The sequence below is a fragment of the Ascaphus truei genome, unplaced genomic scaffold (assembly GCF_040206685.1).
Source record: "Ascaphus truei isolate aAscTru1 unplaced genomic scaffold, aAscTru1.hap1 HAP1_SCAFFOLD_152, whole genome shotgun sequence".
In the NCBI taxonomy this organism is placed as follows: Eukaryota; Metazoa; Chordata; class Amphibia; order Anura; family Ascaphidae; genus Ascaphus; species Ascaphus truei.
In genome coordinates, this window is record NW_027454407.1 from 298,977 (window position 1) to 318,095 (window position 19,119).

Sequence of the window (19,119 nt, forward strand, 5' to 3'; positions counted from 1 at the left end):
CGCTTTCCCTCACCCCCCCCCACACACACAGAGCACGCGGCTCTCCCCTCACCCGGCGCTCTCCCTCACCCCCCCCACACACACACACACACACAGAGCACGCGGCTCTCCCCTCACCCGGCGCTCTCCCCTCACCCCCCCCCCCCACACACACACACACAGAGCACGCGGCTCTCCCCTCACCCGGCGCTCTCCCTCACCCCCCCCCCCCCCCCACACACACAGAGCACGCGGCTCTCCCCTCACCCGGCGCTCTCCCTCACCCCCCCACCCCCCACACACACAGAGCACGCGGCTCTCCCCTCACCTGACGCTCTCCCCCCCCCACACACAGAGCACGTGGCTCTCCCCTCACCCGGCGCTCTCCCTCACCCCCCCCCCCACACACAGAGCACGCGGCTCTCCCCTCACCCGGCGCTCTCCCCCCCCCCAACACACACAGAGCATGCGGCTCTCCCCTCACACGGCGCTCTCCCCCCCCCCACACACACAGAGCACGCGGCTCTCTCCTCACCCGGCGCTCTCCCTCACCCCCCCCCCCCCACACACACACAGAGCATGCGGCTCTCCCCTCACCCGGCGCTCTCCCTCACCCCCCCCCCCCCACACAGAGCACGCGGCTCTCCCCTCACCCGGCGCTCTCCCTCACCCCCCCCCCCACACACAGAGCACATGACTCTCCCCCCCCCCCACACACAGAGCACGCGGCTCTCCCCTCACCCGGTGCTCTCCCTCACCCCCCCCCCCCCACACAGAGCACGTGGCTCTCCCCTCACCCGGCGCTCTCCCTCACCCCTCCCCCCCACACACAGAGCACGCGGCTCTCCCCTCACCCGGCGCTCTCCCCCCCCCACACACAGAGCATGCGGCTCTCCCCTCACCCGGCGCTCTCCCTCACCCCCCCCACACAGAGCACGTGGCTCTCCCTTCACCAGGCACTCTCCCCCCAACCACACACAGAGCACGCGGCTCTCCCCTCACACGGCGCTCTCCCTCACCCCCCCACACACACAGAGCACGCGGCTCTCCCCCTCACCCGGCGCTCTCCCTCACCCCCCCCACACACACAGAGCACGCGGCTCTACCCTCACCCGGCGCTCTCCCTCACCCCCCCACACAGAGCACGTGGCTCTCCCCTCACCAGGCACTCTCCCCCCCCCCCCCCCACACACACACAGACACGCGGCTCTCCCCTCACCCGGCGCTCTCCCTCACCCCCCCCCCCCACACACAAACACAGAGCACGCGGCTTTCCCCTCACCCGGCGCTCTCCCTAACCCCCCCCCCACCACACACACAGAGCACGCGGCTCTCCCCTCACCCGGCGCTCTCCCTCACCCCCCCCCACACACAGAGCACGCGGCTCTCCCCCTCACCCAGTGCTCTCCCCCCCCCCCCCCCCACACACAGAGCACGCGGCTCTCCCCTCACCCGGCGATCTCCCTCACCCCCCCCCCCCCCCACACACAGAGCACGCGGCTCTCCCCTCACCCGGCGCTCTCCTCACCCCCCCCCCCACAGAGCACGCGGCTCTCCCCTCACCCGCGCTCTCCCCCCCCCCCCCCCAGACACAGAGCACGCGGCTCTCCCCTCACCCCGGCGCTCTCCCCCCCCCCCCCACACAAAGAGCACGCGGCTCTCCCCTCACACAGGCCGCTACCCGTCCCCGTGGGCGCACCTCCGGCTGTCTCCGCCTCTCCTCCGGCTCTCTCCACCTCTCCCCGCGGGAGGCGCAGCACCTCCTCACCGGAGCGTCTCAGCCTCGCCGCGGAGGAGCGGGAGGTGGAGGAGGTGAGTACACGCAGGGGAATGGGTTATTTAACGCGTCCCTGACTCACCCTGCCCTTTGCCCCCCCCTGCCCTCCCTCCCCCTTTCCCTTTGCCCCCCCCCTGCCCTCCCTCCCCCTTCCCTTTGCCCCCCCTGCCCTCCCTCCCCCTTCCCTTTGCCCCCCCTGCCCTCCCTCCCCCTTCCCTTTGCCCCCTGACCTCCCTCCCAATGACCTTTGCCCACTGCCCTCCCTCCCAATGCCCTTTGCCCCCTGCCCATGCCCTCTGCCCTCCCTCCCAATGCCCTTTGCCCCCTGCCCTCCCTCCCAATGCCCTTTGCCCCCTGCCCTCCCTCCCAATGCCCTTTGCCCCCTGTCTTCCCTCCCCCCTTCCCTTTGCCCCCTGCCCTCCATCCCCCCTGCCCCCCCCCACCCACCCCTCCCTGCCCTTTGTCCGCCCCCCCGCCCCTCCCTGCCCTTTGTCCCCCCCCGCCATTCCCTGCCCTTTGTCCCCGCCCCTCCCTGCCCTTTGTCCCCGCCCCTCCCTGCCCTTTGTCCCCCCCTGCCCCTTGCCCCCCCGCCCCTCCCTGCCCTTTGACCCCCCAGCCCCTCCCCTGCCCTTTGCCCCCCCGCCCTTTGCCCTCCCCATCCTTCCACGCCCCTCCCCCCCCTCCACGCCCCTCCCCACCCTCCGCCCTTCCACGCCCCCCCCCCGCCCCCCCGCCCTTCCACTCCATACCCCCTGCCCTTCCACGCCCGGGCAACGCTGGGTATACAAGCTAGTATATTACTGTCCCGGTAGCCTGCCTGTCCCGGAAATGTCCCGGGTTTTGGCCTTTGTCCCGGTACTTAGATGTGATGTGGAGCGGGCGGCGGTGCGCTAGTCTGCGGCGGCGGAGCTGCGCGAGGAGGGTGCGGGACTCAGCTGGTGAGTTTTTTCACTTGTAGAATAGAATGCGGGGGGGTTGGGCTTTAGACATCCTTCAACCAATCCCCTGCGTGCCGGCCGGAATTCTACAAAGCCCCGCCCCGGCATACTCCTTCATAGTAGAATGCTAAAATGCACGGGATTGGGTGAGAATGCCGAGAGCCGGGGGGCAGAGTATGAGCAGAGCACACCACACTACACTACCAGGGAGTAACGGTGCAGGAGATTGGTGGCCATTTGAGGAAGATAGGAGCAGCTCAGCAAGACGGCAGGGGATTGGACAGATGCCGGGTGGGAGGGGCCGCAGTGATCCATGGGATGGCAGTGATATCACTGACCTGTGACAGTGACTGCCACGAGGAGAACAGGAGAAGGTGTGTCAGACAGTCTGGAGCGGCTCAGAGGCAAAGCTGCCGCTGCACGTGTGACACAGTCTGTACAATAAGTACTGTAAGTGTAAGTAGCAACATATATATTTATAATAATGCACAACCATATTTCTGCTTTCCCCTGCTATTTATTTAGCACATTTTTATATTATATAAACAAGCCCCAAGGTCAGGAATGACAATGAGGAATGTCCAATTAATGTCTTCATTTTTTATTTAATTTTAATTAATGTCAATAAATTATTTATATAATTTTCTGGGTGTGTGTCTCTGTCTGGGTGTGTCTCTGTCTGGGTGTGTGTGTGTGTGTGTCTCTCTCTCTCCCCCTCCCTGTCATCCTCTCCATACCTGTCACCTCTCCCTCTCTCTCCACCTCCCTGTCACTTCTCCTCTCTCTCCCTCCCTCCCTCCCTGTCACCTCCCTCCCTGTCACCTCCCTCCCTCTCTCCCTGTCACCTCTCTCCCTTTCACCCCTCTCCCTCCCTGTCACCTCCCCCTCCCTCCCTGTCACCTCCCCCTCCCTCCCTGTCACCTCTCTCCCTGTCGCCTCCCTCTCTCTCCCTCTCTCTCTCTCTCCCTCCCTGTCACCTCTCCCTCCCTCCCTGTCACCTCCCTCCCTGTCATCTCCCTCCCTGTCACCTCTCTCCCTCCCTCCCTGTCACCTCTCGCACCCCCTCCCTCCGTAAGCTCCCTCCCTCCCCCCTCCCTGTCACCTCCCTACCTGCCTCCCCCCCTTTCACCTCCCTCCCTGTCACCTCTATCTCTCCCTCCCTCCCAGTCACCTCTCTCCCTCCCTCCCAGTCACCTCTCTCCCTCCCTCCCAGTCACCTCTCTCCCTCCCTCCCTGTCACCTCTATCTCTCCCTCCCTCCCTGTCACCTCTATCTCTCCCTCCCTCCCAGTCACTTCTATCTCTCCCTCCCTGTCGCCTCTCTCCCTCTCTCCCTCCCCCCCTGTCACCTCTCTCCCTCCCTCCCTGTCACCTCCCCCCTCCCTGTCACCTCCCTACCTGCCTCCCTCCCTTTCACCTCCCTCCCTCCCAGTCACCTCTATCTCTTCCTCCCTCCCAGTCACCTCTCTCCCTACCTCTCTCCCTCCCTCCCAGTCACCTCTCTCCCTCCCAGTCACCTCTCTCCCTCCCAGTCACCTCCCTTCCTCCCAGTCACCTCCCTCCCTCCCAGTCACCTCTCTCCCTCCCAGTCACCTCTCTCCCTCCCAGTCACCTCTATCTCTCCCTCCCTCCCAGTCACCTCTATCTCTCCCTCCCTCCCAGTCACCTCTATCTCTCCTTCCCAGTCACCTCTCTCCCTCCCTCCCAGTCACCTCTCTCCCTCCCTCCCTCCATCCAGTCACCTCTCTCCCTCCCTCCCAGTCACCTGTCCCTCCCTCCCTCTCAGTCACCTCTCCCTCCCAGTCACCTCTCCCTCCCAGTCACCTCTCTCCCTCCCTCCCTCCCAGTCAGTTTATTAAATATTTGAAAAATTGTGCTAATTATTCTGCTCCATACAAAATGTTCCTAATATTTCACTATACTGAGATAGATCCCTTAATTTCCCAGCGTTCTCGTGTGGTAAACGGGGGAAGGGAGCAGCGCTGATTGAGACGACCCTAGGGAGCGATTCATGGTATGTTTATCAATTTAAACTTTTACATCCTCATAACCTTTTATAAAACACAGAACAAATGCAAAGAAAGCTGCAGAATGGCCGGTGTGGGGATCAAACCCACGGCCGCGGCATTATTATCCCCACAACTGCGCTATCCAGCAAGCAAGCAACTGTATGTAGGGAAGGGGGAGAGAGGCACAGTGAGGGGAGGAGGGGATAGAGGCACAGTGAGGGGAGGAGGGGATAGAGGCACAGTGAGGGGAGGGGGGAGAGAGGCACAGTGAGGGGAGGGGGGAGAGAGGCACAGTGAGGGGAGGGGGGGAGAGAGGCACAGTGAGGGGAGGGTGGGAGAGAGGCACAGTGAGGGGGGGGAGAGAGGCACAGTGAGGGGAGGGGAGAGAGGCACAGTGAGGAGAAGGGAGAGAAGCACAGTGAGGGGAGGGGGGGAGAGAGGCACAGTGAGGGGAGAGAGGCACAGTGAGGGGAGAGAGGCACAGTGAGGGGAGGGGGAGAGAGGCACAGTGAGGGATGGAGGAGAGAGAGGCTCAGTGAGGGAAGGGAGGAGAGAGGCACAGTGAGGGGAGGGGGGGAGAGAGGCACATTGAGGGAAGGAGGAGAGCGAGGCACAGTGAGGGAAGGAGGAGAGGAACAGTGATGGGAGGGAGGAGAGAGGCACAGTGAGGGGACAGGGAGAGGCACAGTGAGGGGAGGGGGGTGAGAGGCACAGTGAGGGGAGGGAGGAGAGAGGCACAGTGAGGCAAGGGAGGAGAGAGGCACAGTGAGGGGGGGATAGAGGCACAGTGAGGGGGGGATAGAGGCACAGTGAGGGGGGGATAGAGGGGCACAGTGAGGGGAGGGGGAGAGCCACGGGGAAGGGAGAGGCACAGCGAGAGGGGAGCGAGGCATATTGAGGGGAGCGAGTCACAGTGAGGGGAGAGGGGAGAGAGGCACAGTGAGGGGGAGAGAGGCACAGTGAAAGGAGGGGAGAGTGAGGAAAGGGGGGGAGAGGCACAGTGAGGGGAGGGGGAGAGAGGCACAGTGAGGGGAGGGAGGAGAGAGGCACAGTGAGGGGGGGAAGCACAGTGAGGGGACAGGGAGAGGCACAGTGAGGGGACAGGGAGAGGCACAGTGAGGGGAGGGGGGGTGAGAGGCACAGTGAGGGGAGGGAGGAGAGAGGCACAGTGAGGGGAGGGAGGAGAGAGGCACAGTGAGGGAAGGGAGGAGAGAGGCACAGTGAGGGGGGGATAGAGGCACAGTGAGGGGAGGGGGGAGAGAGGCGCAGCGAGGGGAGGGGGGAGAGGCACAGTGAGGGGACTGGGGGAAGTGGGTATAGAGGCAGTGAGGGGAGGGGGAGAGAGGTGCTGTGGGAGGAGGGGGTGAGAGGCGCAGTGGGGGGAGGGGAAGTGGTGCGCAGTGAGGGGAGGAGGAAAAAGAGGCACAGTGAGGGGAGGGAGGAGAGGGGACATGGGAGAGGCACAGCGAGGGGACGGGGGAGAGGCACAGTGAGGGCAGGGGGGAGAGGCACAGTGAGGGGAGCGGTAGAGGCACAGTGATGGGGAGAGTTAGGCACAGTGATGGGGAGAGAGAGGCACAGTGATGGGGAGAGAGAGGCACAGTGAATGGGGAGAGAGAGGCACAGTGATGGGGAGAGAGAGGCACAGTGATGGGGAGAGAGAGGCACAGTGATGGGGAGAGAGGCACAGTGAGGGGGAGAGAGAGGCACAGTAAGGGAGAGAAAAAAATTAAGGCTGTGCCTATAGTGCCGTCGATGGCGACACGACGGGTGACGACGCCGTCGCCACCGGCAAAAGTTATGTTTCGCCGGGCGGCGGCAGTGCGGGATTCCGGCAATTTGATTTGTTCAAGTGACGTGACGGCCCTTGAAAAATCTAATTTTGCCGGCTACCAGTTTCTGAACCGGCGACGTCGCTTTGTCGCCGTAGCGCGCACTATAAGCGCACGCGGCGGCAATGTTTCTGTTTTCGGGCGACGTCGCCAGTACTATATGCGCGGCCTAAGAATGTAGATTAAATATTTGAAAAATTGTGCTAATTATTCTGCTCTATACAAAATGTTCCTAATATTTCACTATACTGAGATAGATCCCTTAATTTCCCAGCGTTCTCGTGTGGTAACGGGGGAAGGGAGCAGCGCTGATTGAGACGACCCTAGGGAGCGATTCATGGTATGTTTATCAATTTAAACTTTTACATCCTCATAACCTTTTATAAAACACAGAACAAATGCAAAGAAAGCTGCAGAATGGCCGGTGTGGGGATCAAACCCACGGCCGCGGCATTATTATCCCCACAACTGCGCTATCCAGCAAGCAAGCAACTGTATGTAGGGAAGGGGGAGAGAGGCACAGTGAGGGGAGGAGGGGATAGAGGCACAGTGAGGGGAGGGGGGGGAGAGAGGCACAGTGAGGGGGGGGAGAGAGGCACAGTGAGGGGGGGAGAGAGGCACAGTGAGGGGAGGGCCGGAGAGAGGCACAGTGAGGGGGGGAGAGAGGCACAGTGAGGGGAGGGCCGGAGAGAGGCACAGTGAGGGGAGAGGGGAGAGAGGCACAGTGAGGAGAAGGGAGAGAAGCACAGTGAGGGGGGAGAGGCACAGTGAGGGGAGAGAAGCACAGTGAGGGGAGGGGGGAGAGGCACAGTGAGGGGAGGGGGGAGAGGCACAGTGAGGGGAGGGGGAGAGGCACAGTGAGGGGAAGGGAGAGAGGCACAGTGAGGGGAAGGGGAGGGGGAGAGGCACAGTGAGGGGAGAGAGGCACAGTGAGGGGAGGGGGGAGAGAGGCACAGTGAGGGGGGGGGGAGAGGCACAGTGAGGGGAGAGGGGTGAGAGACACAGTGAGGGGAGGGGGAGAGAGGCACAGTGAGGGGAGGGGGAGAGAGGCACAGTGAGGGGAGGGGGGAGAAAGGCACAGTGAGGGGAGTGGGGGAGAGAGGCACAGTGAGGGGAGGGGAGAGAGGCACAGTGAGGGGAGTGGGGGAGAGAGGCACAGTGAGGGGAGAGGGGAGAGAGGCACAGTGAGGGGACAGGGAGAGGCACAGTGAGGGGAGGGGGTGAGAGGCACAGTGAGGGGAGGGAGGAGAGAGGCACAGTGAGGGGGGGATAGAGGCACAGTGAGGGGAGGGGGGAGAGAGGCGCAGCGAGGGGAGGGGGGAGAGAGGCGCAGCGAGGGGAGGGGGGAGAGGCACAGTGAGGGGACTGGGGGAAGGGGTATAGAGGCAGTGAGGGGAGGGGGAGAGAGGCGCAGTGGGAGGAGGGGGAGAGAGGCGCAGTGGGGGGAGGGGAAGAGGTGCGCAGTGAGGGGAGGGGGAAAAAGAGGCACAGTGAGGAGAGGGACATGGGAGAGGCACAGCGAGGGGACGGGGGAGAGGCACAGTGAGGGCAGGGGGGAGAGGCACAGTGAGGGCAGGGGGGAGAGGCACAGTGAGGGGAGCGGTAGAGGCACAGTGATGGGGAGAGTTAGGCACAGTGATGGGGAGAGAGAGGCACAGTGATGTGGAGAGAGAGGCACAGTGATGGGGAGAGAGAGGCACAGTGATGGGGAGAGAGGCACAGTGAGGGGGAGAGAGAGGCACAGTAAGGGAGAGAAAAAAATTAAGGCTGTGCCTATAGTGCCGTCGATGGCGACACGACGGGTGACGACGCCGTCGCCACCGGCAAAAGTTATGTTTCGCCGGGCGGCGGCAGTGCGGGATTCCGGCAATTTGATTTGTTCAAGTGACGTGACGGCCCTTGAAAAATCTAATTTTGCCGGCTACCAGTTTCCGAACCGGCGACGTCGCTTTGTCGCCGTAGCGCGCACTATAAGCGCACGCGGCGGCAATGCTTCTGTTTTCGGGCGACGTCGCCAGTACTATATGCGCGGCCTAAGAATGTAGATTAAATATTTGAAAAATTGTGCTAATGATTCTGCTCTATACAAAATGTTCCTAATATTTCACTATACTGAGATAGATCCCTTAATTTCCCAGCGTTCTCGTGTGGTAACGGGGGAAGGGAGCAGCGCTGATTGAGACGACCCTAGGGAGCGATTCATGGTATGTTTATCAATTTAAACTTTTACATCCTCATAACCTTTTATAAAACACAGAACAAATGCAAAGAAAGCTGCAGAATGGCCGGTATGGGGATCAAACCCACGGCCGCGGCATTATTATCCCCACAACTGCGCTATCCAGCAAGCAAGCAACTGTATGTAGGGAAGGGGGAGAGAGGCACAGTGAGGGGAGGAGGGGATGTAGGCACAGTGAGGGGAGGGGGGGAGAGAGACACAGTGAGGGGCGGGAGAGGCACAGTGAGGGGGGGAGAGAGGCACAGTGAGGGGAGGGCCGGAGAGAGGCACAGTGAGGGGAGAGGGGAGAGAGGCACAGTGAGGAGAAGGGAGAGAAGCACAGTGAGGGGGGAGAGGCACAGTGAGGGAGAGAAGCACAGTGAGGGGAGGGGGGAGAGGCACAGTGAGGGGAGGGGGGAGAGGCACAGTGAGGGGAGGGGGAGAGGCACAGTGAGGGGAAGGGAGAGAGGCACAGTGAGGGGAAGGGGAGGGGGAGAGGCACAGTGAGGGGAGAGAGGCACAGTGAGGGGAGGGGGGAGAGAGGCACAGTGAGGGGGGGGGAGAGAGGCACAGTGAGGGGAGTGGAGGAGAGAGGCACAGTGAGGGGAGGGGAGAGAGGCACAGTGAGGGGAGTGGGGGGAAAAAGAAAGAGGCACAGTGAGGGGAGGGGAGAGAGGCACAGTGAGGGGAGTGGGGGAGAGAGGCACAGTGAGGGGAGGGGGAGAGAGGCACAGTGAGGGGGGGGGAGAGAGGCAAAGTGAGGGGAGAGGGGCACAGTGAGGGGAGTGGGGGAGAGAGGCACAGTGAGGGGAGTGGGGGAGAGAGGCACAGTGAGGGGAGTGGGGGAGAGAGGCACAGTGAGGGGCAGGAGGGGAGAGAGGCACAGTGAGGGGAGGGGGAGAGAGGCACAGTGAGGGGAGGGGGAGAGAGGCACAGTGAGGGGAGGGGGGAGAGAGGCACAGTGAGGGGAGTGGGGGAGAGAGGCACAGTGAGGGGAGTGGGGGAGAGAGGCACAGTGAGGGGAGGGGGGAGCGAGGCACAGTGAGGGGAGGGGGGGGGAGAGAGGCACAGTGAGGGGAGGAGGGGAGAGAGGCACAGTGAGGGGAGGGGGTGAGAGAGGCACAGTGAGGGGGGGGGAGAGAGGCACAGTGAGGGGAGGGGCGGAGAGAGGCACAGTGAGGGAGGTGGGAGAGGCACAGTGAGGAGAAGGGAGAGAAGCACAGTGAGGGGAGGGGGGAGAGGCACAGTGAGGGGAATGGGAGAGAGGCACAGTGAGGGTAGGGGAGGGGAGAGAGGCACAGTGAGGGGAGGGAGAGAGGCACAGTGAGGGGAGGGGGAGAGTGAGGAAAGGGGGGAGAGGCACAGTGAGGGAATGGGGAGAGAGAGGCACAGTGAGGGGAGGGTGGAGGAATGCACAATGAGGAGGGGGAGAGAGGCACAGTGAGGGGAGGGAAGGGGAAAGAGGCACAGTGAGGGGAGGGGGAGGGGGAGAGGCACGGGGAGGGGAGAGGCACAGGGAGAGGGGAGCGAGGCATATTGAGGGGAGCGAGGCACAGTGAGGGGGAGAGAGACACAGTGAAAGGAGGGAAGAGTGAGGAAAGGGGGGAGAGGCACAGTGAGGGGAGGGCGGAGAGGCACAGTGAGGGATGGAGGAGAGAGAGGCTCAGTGAGGGAAGGGAGGACAGAGGCTGTGCCTATAGTGCCGTCGATGGCGACACGATGGGTGACGACGCCGTCGCCACCGGCAAAAGTTATGTTTCGCCGGGCGGCGGCAGTGCGGGATTCCGGCAATTTCATTTGTTCAAGTGACGTGACGACCCTTGAAAAATCTAATTTTGCCGGCTACCAGTTTCCGCAACGGCGACGTCGCTTTGTCGCCGTAGCGCGCAATATAAGCGCACGCGGCGGCAATGCTTCTGTTTTCGGCCGACGTCGCCAGTACTATATGCGCGGCCTAAGAATGTAGATTAAATATTTGAAAAATTGTGCTAATTATTCTGCTCCATACAAAATGTTCCTAATATTTCACTATACTGAGATAGATCCCTTAATTTCCCAGCGTTCTCGTGTGGTAACGGGGGAAGGGAGCAGCGCTGATTGAGACGACCCTAGGGAGCGATTCATGGTATGTTTATCAATTTAAACTTTTACATCCTCATAACCTTTTATAAAACACAGAACAAATGCAAAGAAAGCTGCAGAATGGCCGGTGTGGGGATCAAACCCACGGCCGCGGCATTATTATCCCCACAACTGCGCTATCCAGCAAGCAAGCAACTGTATGTAGGGAAGGGGGAGAGAGGCACAGTGAGGGGAGGAGGGGATAGAGGCACAGTGAGGGGAGGAGGGGATAGAGGCACAGTGAGGGAAGGGGGGAGAGAGGCACAGTGAGGGGGGGGAGAGGCACAGTGAGGGGGGGGGAGAGAGGCACAGTGAGGGGGGGGGAGAGAGGCACAGTGAGGGGAGGGGGAGAGAGGCACAGTGAGGGGAGGGCCGCAGAGAGGCACAGTGAGGGGAGGGGAGAGAGGCACAGTGAGGAGAAGGGAGAGAAACACAGTGAGGGGAGGGGGGGAGAGGCACAGTGAGGGGAGAGAGGCACAGTGAGGGGAGGGGGGAGAGGCACAATGAGGGGAGGGGGGAGAGGCACAATGAGGGGAGGGGGGAGAGGCACAGTGAGGGGAAGGGAGAGAGGCACAGTGAGGGGAAGGGGAGAGAGGCACAGTGAGGTGAGGGGAGGGGGAGAGGCACAGTGAGGGGAGAGGGGCACAGTGAGGGGAGGGGGGAGAGAGGCACAGTGAGGGGGGGGAGAGGCACAGTGAGGGGAGAGGGGAGAGAGACACAGTGAGGGGAGGGGGAGAGAGGCACAGTGAGGGGAGGGGGGGAGAGAGGCACAGTGAGGGGAGGGGGGGAGAGAGGCACAGTGAGGGGAGGGGGGAGAGAGGCACAGTGGGGGAGAGAGGCACAGTGAGGGGAGGGGAGAGAGGCACAGTGAGGGGAGTGGGGGAGAGAGGCACAGTGAGGGGAGAGAGGCACAGTGAGGGGAAGGGGGAGGAGGCACAGTGAGGGGGGGGGAGAGAGGCACAGTGAGGGGAGGGGGGAGAGAGGCAAAGTGAGGGGAGAGGGGCACAGTGAGGGGAGGGGAGAGAGGCACAGTGAGGGGAGTGGGGGAGAGAGGCACAGTGAGGGGAAGGAGGGGAGAGAGGCACAGTGAGGGGAAGGAGGGGAGAGAGGCACAGTGAGGGGAAGGAGGGGAGAGAGGCACAGTGAGTGGAGGGGGGAGAGAGGCACAGTGAGGGGAGGGGGGAGAGAGGCACAGTGAGGGGAGGGGGGAGAGAGGCACAGTGAGGGGAGTGGGGGAGAGAGGCACAGTGAGGGGAGGGGGGAGCGAGGCACAGTGAGGGGAGGGGGGTACAGAGGCACAGTGAGGGGAGGAGGGGAGAGAGGTACAGTGAGGGGAGGGGGGGGAGAGAGGCACAGTGAGGGGAGGGGGAGAGGCACAGTGAGGGGAGAGAGGCACAGTGAGGGGGGGGAGAGGCACAGTGAGGGGAGAGAGACACAGTGAGGGGAGGGGGAGAGAGGCACAGTGAGGGGAGGGGGGGAGAGAGGCACAGTGAGGGGAGGGGGGGAGAGAGGCACAGCGAGGGGAGGGGGGAGAGAGGCACAGTGAGGGGAGTGGGGGAGAGAGGCACAGTGAGGGGAGAGGGGAGAGAGGCACAGTGAGGGGAGGAGGGAGGAGGCACAGTGAGGGGGGGGGGAGAGAGGCACAGTGAGGGGAGGGGGGAGAGAGGCAAAGTGAGGGGAGGGGGGAGAGAGGCAAAGTGAGGGGAGAGGGGCACAGTGAGGGGAGGGGAGAGAGGCACAGTGAGGGGAGGGGAGAGAGGCACAGTGAGGGGGAGTGGGGGAGAGAGGCACAGTGAGGGGAGTGGGGGAGAGAGGCACAGTGAGGGGAAGGAGGGGAGAGAGGCACAGTGAGGGGAGGGGGGAGAGAGGCACAGTGAGGGGAGGGGGGAGAGAGGCACAGTGAGGGGAGGGGGGAGAGAGGCACAGTGAGAGGAGGGGGGAGAGAGGCACAGTGAGGGGAGTGGGGGAGAGGCACAGTGAGGGGAGGGGGGAGTTAGGCACAGTGAAGGGAGGGGGGTACAGAGGCACAGTGAGGGGAGGAGGGGAGAGAGGCACAGTGACGGGAGGGGGGAGCGAGGCACAGTGAGGGGAGGGGGGTACAGAGGCACCGTGAGGGGGGGAGAGGCACAGTGAGGGAGGGGGGAGAGGCACAGTGAGGAGAAGGGAGAGAAGCACAGTGAGGGGAGGGGGGAGAGGCACAGTGAGGGGAGAGAGGCACAGTGAGGGGAGGGGGGAGAGGCACAGTGAGGGGAGGAGGGAGAGGCACAGTGAGGGGAAGGGGAGAGAGGCACAGTGAGGGGAGGGGAGAGAGGCACAGTGAGGGGAGGGGAGAGAGGCAAAGTGAGGGGAGGGGGGAGAGGCACAGTGAGGGGAGGGGGAGAGTGAGGAAAGGGGGGAGAGGCACAGTGAGGGAATGGGGAGAGAGAGGCACAGTGAGGGGAGGGGGGAGGAATGCACAATGAGGAGGGGGAGAGAGGCACAGTGAGGGGAGGGGAGGGGAAAGAGGCACAGTGAGGGGAGGGGGAGAGGCACGGGGAGGGGAGTGGGAGAGGCACGGGGAGGGGAGAGGCACAGGGAGAGGGAAGCGAGGCATATTGAGGGGAGCGAGGCACAGTGAGGGTAGAGGGGAGAGAGGCACAGTGAGGGGGAGAGAGGCACAGAGAAAGGAGGGAAGAGTGAGGAAAGGGTGGAGAGGCACAGTGAGGGGAGGGGGGAGAGAGGCACAGTGGGGGATGGAGGAGAGAGAGGCTCAGTGAGGGAAGGGAGGAGAGAGGCACATTGAGGGAAGGAGGAGAGAGAGGCACAGTGAGGGAAGGAGGAGAGGCACAGTGAGGGGAGGTAGGAGAGAGGCACAGTGAGGGGGGAGAGCACAGTGAGGGGACAGGGAGAGGCACAGTGAGGGGAGGGGGGTGAGAGGCACAGTGAGGGGAGGGAGGAGAGAGGCACAGTGAGGGAAGGGAGGAGAGAGGCACAGTGAGGGGGGGATAGAGGCACAGTGAGGGGGGGATAGAGGCACAGTGAGGGGGGATAGAGGCACAGTGAGGGAAGGGGGAGAGAGGCACATTGAGGGAAGGAGGAGAGAGAGGCACAGTGAGGGAAGGAGGAGAGGCACAGTGAGGGGAGGGAGGAGAGAGGCACAGTGAGGGGGGGGAGAAGCACAGTGAAAGGAGGGAAGAGTGAGGGAAGGGAGGAGAGAGGCACAGTGAGGGGAGGGGGGGAGAGAGGCACATTGAGGGAAGGAGGAGAGAGAGGCACAGTGAGGGAAGGAGGAGAGGCACAGTGAGGGGAGGGAGGAGAGAGGCACAGTGAGGGGGGGAGAAGCACAGTGAGGGGACAGGGAGAGGCACAGTGAGGGAACAGGGAGAGGCACAGTGAGGGGAGGGGGTGAGAGGCACAGTGAGGGGAGGGGGGAGAGAGGCACAGTGAGGGGGGGGATAGAGGCACAGTGAGGGGAGGGGGGAGAGAGGCGCAGCGAGGGGAGGGGGGAGAGGCACAGTGAGGGGACTGGGGGAAGGGGGTATAGAGGCAGTGAGGGGACTGGGGGAGGGAGGCGCAGTGGGAGGAGGGGGAGAGAGGCGCAGTGGGGGTAGGGGAAGAGGTGCGCAGTGAGGGGAGGGGAAAAAGAGGCACAGTGAGGGGAGGGGGAGAGAGGTACAGTGAGGGGAGTGGGGGAGAGAGGCACAGTGAGGGGAGGGGGGAGCGAGGCACAGTGAGGGGAGGGGGGGACAGAGGCACAGTGAGGGGAGGAGGGGAGAGAGGCACAGTGAGGGGACGGGGGGAGAGAGGCACAGTGAGGGGGGGAGAGAGGCACAGTGAGGGGAGGGGCGGAGAGAGGCACAGTGAGGGAGGTTGGAGAGGCACAGTGAGGAGAAGGGAGAGAAGCACAGTGAGGGGAGGGGGGAGAGGCACTGTGAGGGGAGAGAGGCACAGTGAGGGGAGGGGGGAGAGGCACAGTGAGGGGAGGAGGGAGATGCACAGTGAGGGGAAGGGGAGAGAGGCACAGTGAGGGGAGGGGGGAGGAGGCACAGTGAGGGGGGAGTGAGGCACAGTGAGGGGAGGGGTGAGAGAGGCACAGTGAGGGGGGGAGAGGCAAAGTGAGGGGAGCGGGGCACAGTGAGGGGAGGGGAGAGAGGCACAGTGAGGGGAGAGGGGAGAGGCACAGTGAGGGGAGGGGGGAGGAGGCACAGTGAGTGGGGGAGAGGCACAGTGAGGGGAGGGGGGAGAGAGGCACAGTGAGGGGGGGGAGAGAGGCAGAGTGAGGGGGGGGAGAGAGGCAAAGTGAGGGGAGCGGGGCACAGTGAGGGGAGGGGAGAGAGGCACAGTGAGGGGAGTGGGGGAGAGGCACAGTGTGGGGAAGGAGGGGAGAGAGGCACAGTGAGGGGAGGTGGGAGAGGCACAGTGAGGGAAGGGGGGAGAGAGGCACAGTGAGGGGAGGGGGGAGAGAGGCACAGTGAGGGGAGTGGGGGAGAGAGGCACAGTGAGGGGAGGGGGGAGCGAGGCACAGTGAGGGGACGGGGGGACAGAGGCACAGTGAGGGGATGGGGACAGAGGCACAGTGAGGGGAGGAGGGGAGAGAGGCACAGTGAAGGGAGGGGGGGAGAGAGGCACAGTGAGAGGAGGGGCGGAGAGAGGCACAGTGAGGAGAAGGGAGAGAAGCACAGTGAGGGGAGGGGGGAGAGAGGCACAGTGAGGGGAGGGCCGGAGAGAGGCACAGTGAGGAGAAGGGAGAGAAGCACAGTGAGGGGAGGGGGAGAGGCACAGTGAGGGGAGGGGAGAGAGACACAGTGAGGGGAGGGGGGAGAGGCACAGTGAGGGAATGGGGAGAGAGAGGCACAGTGAGGGGAGGGTGGAGGAATGCACAATGAGGAGGGGGAGAGAGGCACGGGGAGGGGAGGGGAAAGAGGCACAGTGAGGGGAGGGGGAGAGGCACGGGGAGGGGAGAGGCACAGGGAGAGGGGAGCGAGGCATATTGAAGGGAGCGAGGCACAGTGAGGGGAGAGAGGCACAGTGAGGGGGAGAGAGACACAGTGAAAGGAGGGAAGAGTGAGGAAAGGGGGGAGAGGCACAGTGAGGGGAGGGCGGAGAGGCACAGTGAGGGATGGAGGAGAGAGAGGCTCAGTGAGGGAAGGGAGGAGAGAGGCACAGTGAGGGGAGGGGGGGAGAGAGGCACATTGAGGGAAGGAGGAGAGAGGCACAGTGAGGGAAGGAGGAGAGGCACAGTGAGGGGAGGGAGGAGAGAGGCACAGTGAGGGGACAGGGAGAGGCACAGTGAGGGGAGGGAGGAGAGAGGCACAGTGAGGGGAGGGAGGAGAGAGGCACAGTGAAGGGGGGGGATAGAGGCACAGTGAGGGGAGGGGGGAGAGAGGCGCAGCAAGGGGAGGGGGGAGAGGCACAGTGAGGGGAGTGGGGGAAGGGGGTATAGAGGCAGTGAGGGGAGGGGAAGAGAGGTGCAGTGGGGGGAGGGGGAAGAGGTGCGCAGTGAGGGGAGGGGGAAAAAGAGGCACAGTGAGGTGAGGGAGGAGAGGGACATGGGAGAGGCACAGCGAGGGGACGGGGGAGAGGCACAGTGAGGGGACGGGGGAGAGGCACAGTGAGGGGAGGGGGGAGAGGCACAGTGAGGGGAGCGGGAGAGGCACAGTGATGGGGAGAGAGAGGCACAGTGATGGGGAGAGAGAGGCACAGTGATGGGGAGAGAGAGGCACAGTGATGGGGAGAGAGAGGCACAGTGATGGGGAGAGAGGCACAGTGAGGGGGAGAGAGAGGCACAGTAAGGGAGAGAAAAAAATTAAGGCTGTGCCTATAGTGCCGTCGATGGCGACACGATGGGTGACGACGCCGTCGCCACCGGCAAAAGTTATGTTTCGCCGGGCGGCGGCAGTGCGGGATTCCGGCAATTTCATTTGTTCAAGTGACGTGACGACCCTTGAAAAATCTAATTTTGCCGGCTACCAGTTTCCGCAACGGCGACGTCGCTTTGTCGCCGTAGCGCGCAATATAAGCGCACGCGGCGGCAGTGCTTCTGTTTTCGGCCGACGTCGCCAGTACTATATGCGCGGCCTAAGAATGTAGATTAAATATTTGAAAAATTGTGCTAATTATTCTGCTCCATACAAAATGTTCCTAATATTTCACTATACTGAGATAGATCCCTTAATTTCCCAGCGTTCTCGTGTGGTAACGGGGGAAGGGAGCAGCGCTGATTGAGACGACCCTAGGGAGCGATTCATGGTATGTTTATCAATTTTAAACTTTTACATCCTCATAACCTTTTATAAAACACAGAACAAATGCAAAGAAAGCTGCAGAATGGCCGGTGTGGGGATCAAACCCACGGCCGCGGCATTATTATCCCCACAACTGCGCTATCCAGCAAGCAAGCAACTGTATGTAGGGAAGGGGGAGAGAGGCACAGTGAGGGGAGGAGGGGATAGAGGCACAGTGAGGGGAGGAGGGGATAGAGGCACAGTGAGGGAAGGGGGGAGAGAGGCACAGTGAGGGGGGGGAGAGAGGCACAGTGAGGGGGGGGGGAGAGAGGCACAGTGAGGGGAGGGGGAGAGAGGCACAGTGAGGGGAGGGCCGCAGAGAGGCACAGTGAGGGGAGGGGAGAGAGGCACAGTGAGGAGAAGGGAGAGAAGCACAGTGAGGGGAGGGGAGAGAGGCACAGTGAGGGGAGGGGGGAGAGGCACAATGAGGGGAGGGGGGAGAGGCACAATGAGGGGAGGGGGGAGAGGCACAGTGAGGGGAAGGGAGAGAGGCACAGTGAGGGGAAGGGGAGAGAGGCACAGTGAGGTGAGGGGAGGGAGAGAGGCACAGTGAGGGGGGGAGAGGCACAGTGAGGGGAGAGGGGAGAGAGACACAGTGAAAGGAGGGGGAGAGAGGCACAGTGAGGGGAGGGGGGAGAGAGGCACAGTGAGGGGAGGGGGGAGAGAGGCACAGTGAGGGGAGGGGGGAGAGAGGCACAGTGAGGGGAGTGGGGGAGAGAGGCACAGTGAGGGGAAGGGAGAGAGGCACAGTGAGGGGAGTGGGGGAGAGAGGCACAGTGAGGGGAGAGGGGAGAGAGGCACAGTGAGGGGAGGGGGGAGGAGGCACAGTGAGGGGGGGGAGAGAGGCACAGTGAGGGGAGGGGGGAGAGAGGCAAAGTGAGGGGAGAGGAAAGAGGCACAGTGAGGGGAGGGGGAGAGGCACGGGGAGGGGAGAGGCACAGGGAGAGGGGAGCGAGGCATATTGAAGGGAGCGAGGCACAGTGAGGGGAGAGAGGCACAGTGAGGGGGAGAGAGACACAGTGAAAGGAGGGAAGAGTGAGGAAAGGGGGGAGAGGCACAGTGAGGGGAGGGCGGAGAGGCACAGTGAGGGATGGAGGAGAGAGAGGCTCAGTGAGGGAAGGGAGGAGAGAGGCACAGTGAGGGGAGGGGGGGAGAGAGGCACATTGAGGGAAGGAGGAGAGAGGCACAGTGAGGGAAGGAGGAGAGGCACAGTGAGGGGAGGGAGGAGAGAGGCACAGTGAGGGGACAGGGAGAGGCACAGTGAGGGGAGGGGGTGAGAGGCACAGTGAGGGGAGGGAGGAGAGAGGCACAGTGAGGGGAGGGAGGAGAGAGGCACAGTGAGGGGAGGGAGGAGAGAGGCACAGTGAAGGGGGGGGATAGAGGCACAGTGAGGGGAGGGGGGAGAGAGGCGCAGCAAGGGGAGGGGGGAGAGGCACAGTGAGGGGAGTGGGGGAAGGGGGTATAGAGGCAGTGAGGGGAGGGGAAGAGAGGCGCAGTGGGGGGAGGGGGAAGAGGTGCGCAGTGAGGGGAGGGGGAAAAAGAGGCACAGTGAGGTGAGGGAGGAGAGGGACATGGGAGAGGCACAGCGAGGGGACGGGGGAGAGGCACAGTGAGGGGAGGGGGGAGAGGCACAGTGAGGGGAGGGGGGAGAGGCACAGTGAGGGGAGCGGGAGAGGCACAGTGATGGGAAGAGAGAGACACAGTGATGGGGAGAGAGAGGCACAGTGATGGGGAGAGAGAGGCACAGTGATGGGGAGAGAGAGGCACAGTGATGGGGAGAGAGAGGCACAGTGATGGGGAGAGAGGCACAGTGAGGGGGAGAGAGAGGCACAGTAAGGGAGAGAAAAAAATTAAGGCTGTGCCTATAGTGCCGTCGATGGCGACACGATGGGTGACGACGCCGTCGCCACCGGCAAAAGTTATGTTTCGCCGGGCGGCGGCAGTGCGGGATTCCGGCAATTTCATTTGTTCAAGTGACGTGAC

The 19,119-nt window shown here is 63.1% G+C and overlaps 1 long non-coding RNA gene across 2 annotated transcripts; it reads left to right on the forward strand.

Annotated features, from left to right (window-relative positions):
• The first annotated feature begins 2,497 nt into the window (after positions 1-2,497).
• On the forward strand, positions 2,498-8,719 carry LOC142476230 (uncharacterized). Of its 2 annotated transcripts, none has more exons than XR_012791458.1 (3): positions 2,498-2,694; positions 6,809-6,874; positions 8,673-8,719. It is a non-coding gene; the product is annotated as an uncharacterized LOC142476230 (long non-coding RNA). The 2 variants fall into 2 exon arrangements; XR_012791459.1 differs by lacking the exon at positions 2,498-2,694 and adding an exon at positions 3,001-3,150.
• Positions 8,720-19,119: the final 10,400 nt, after the last annotated feature.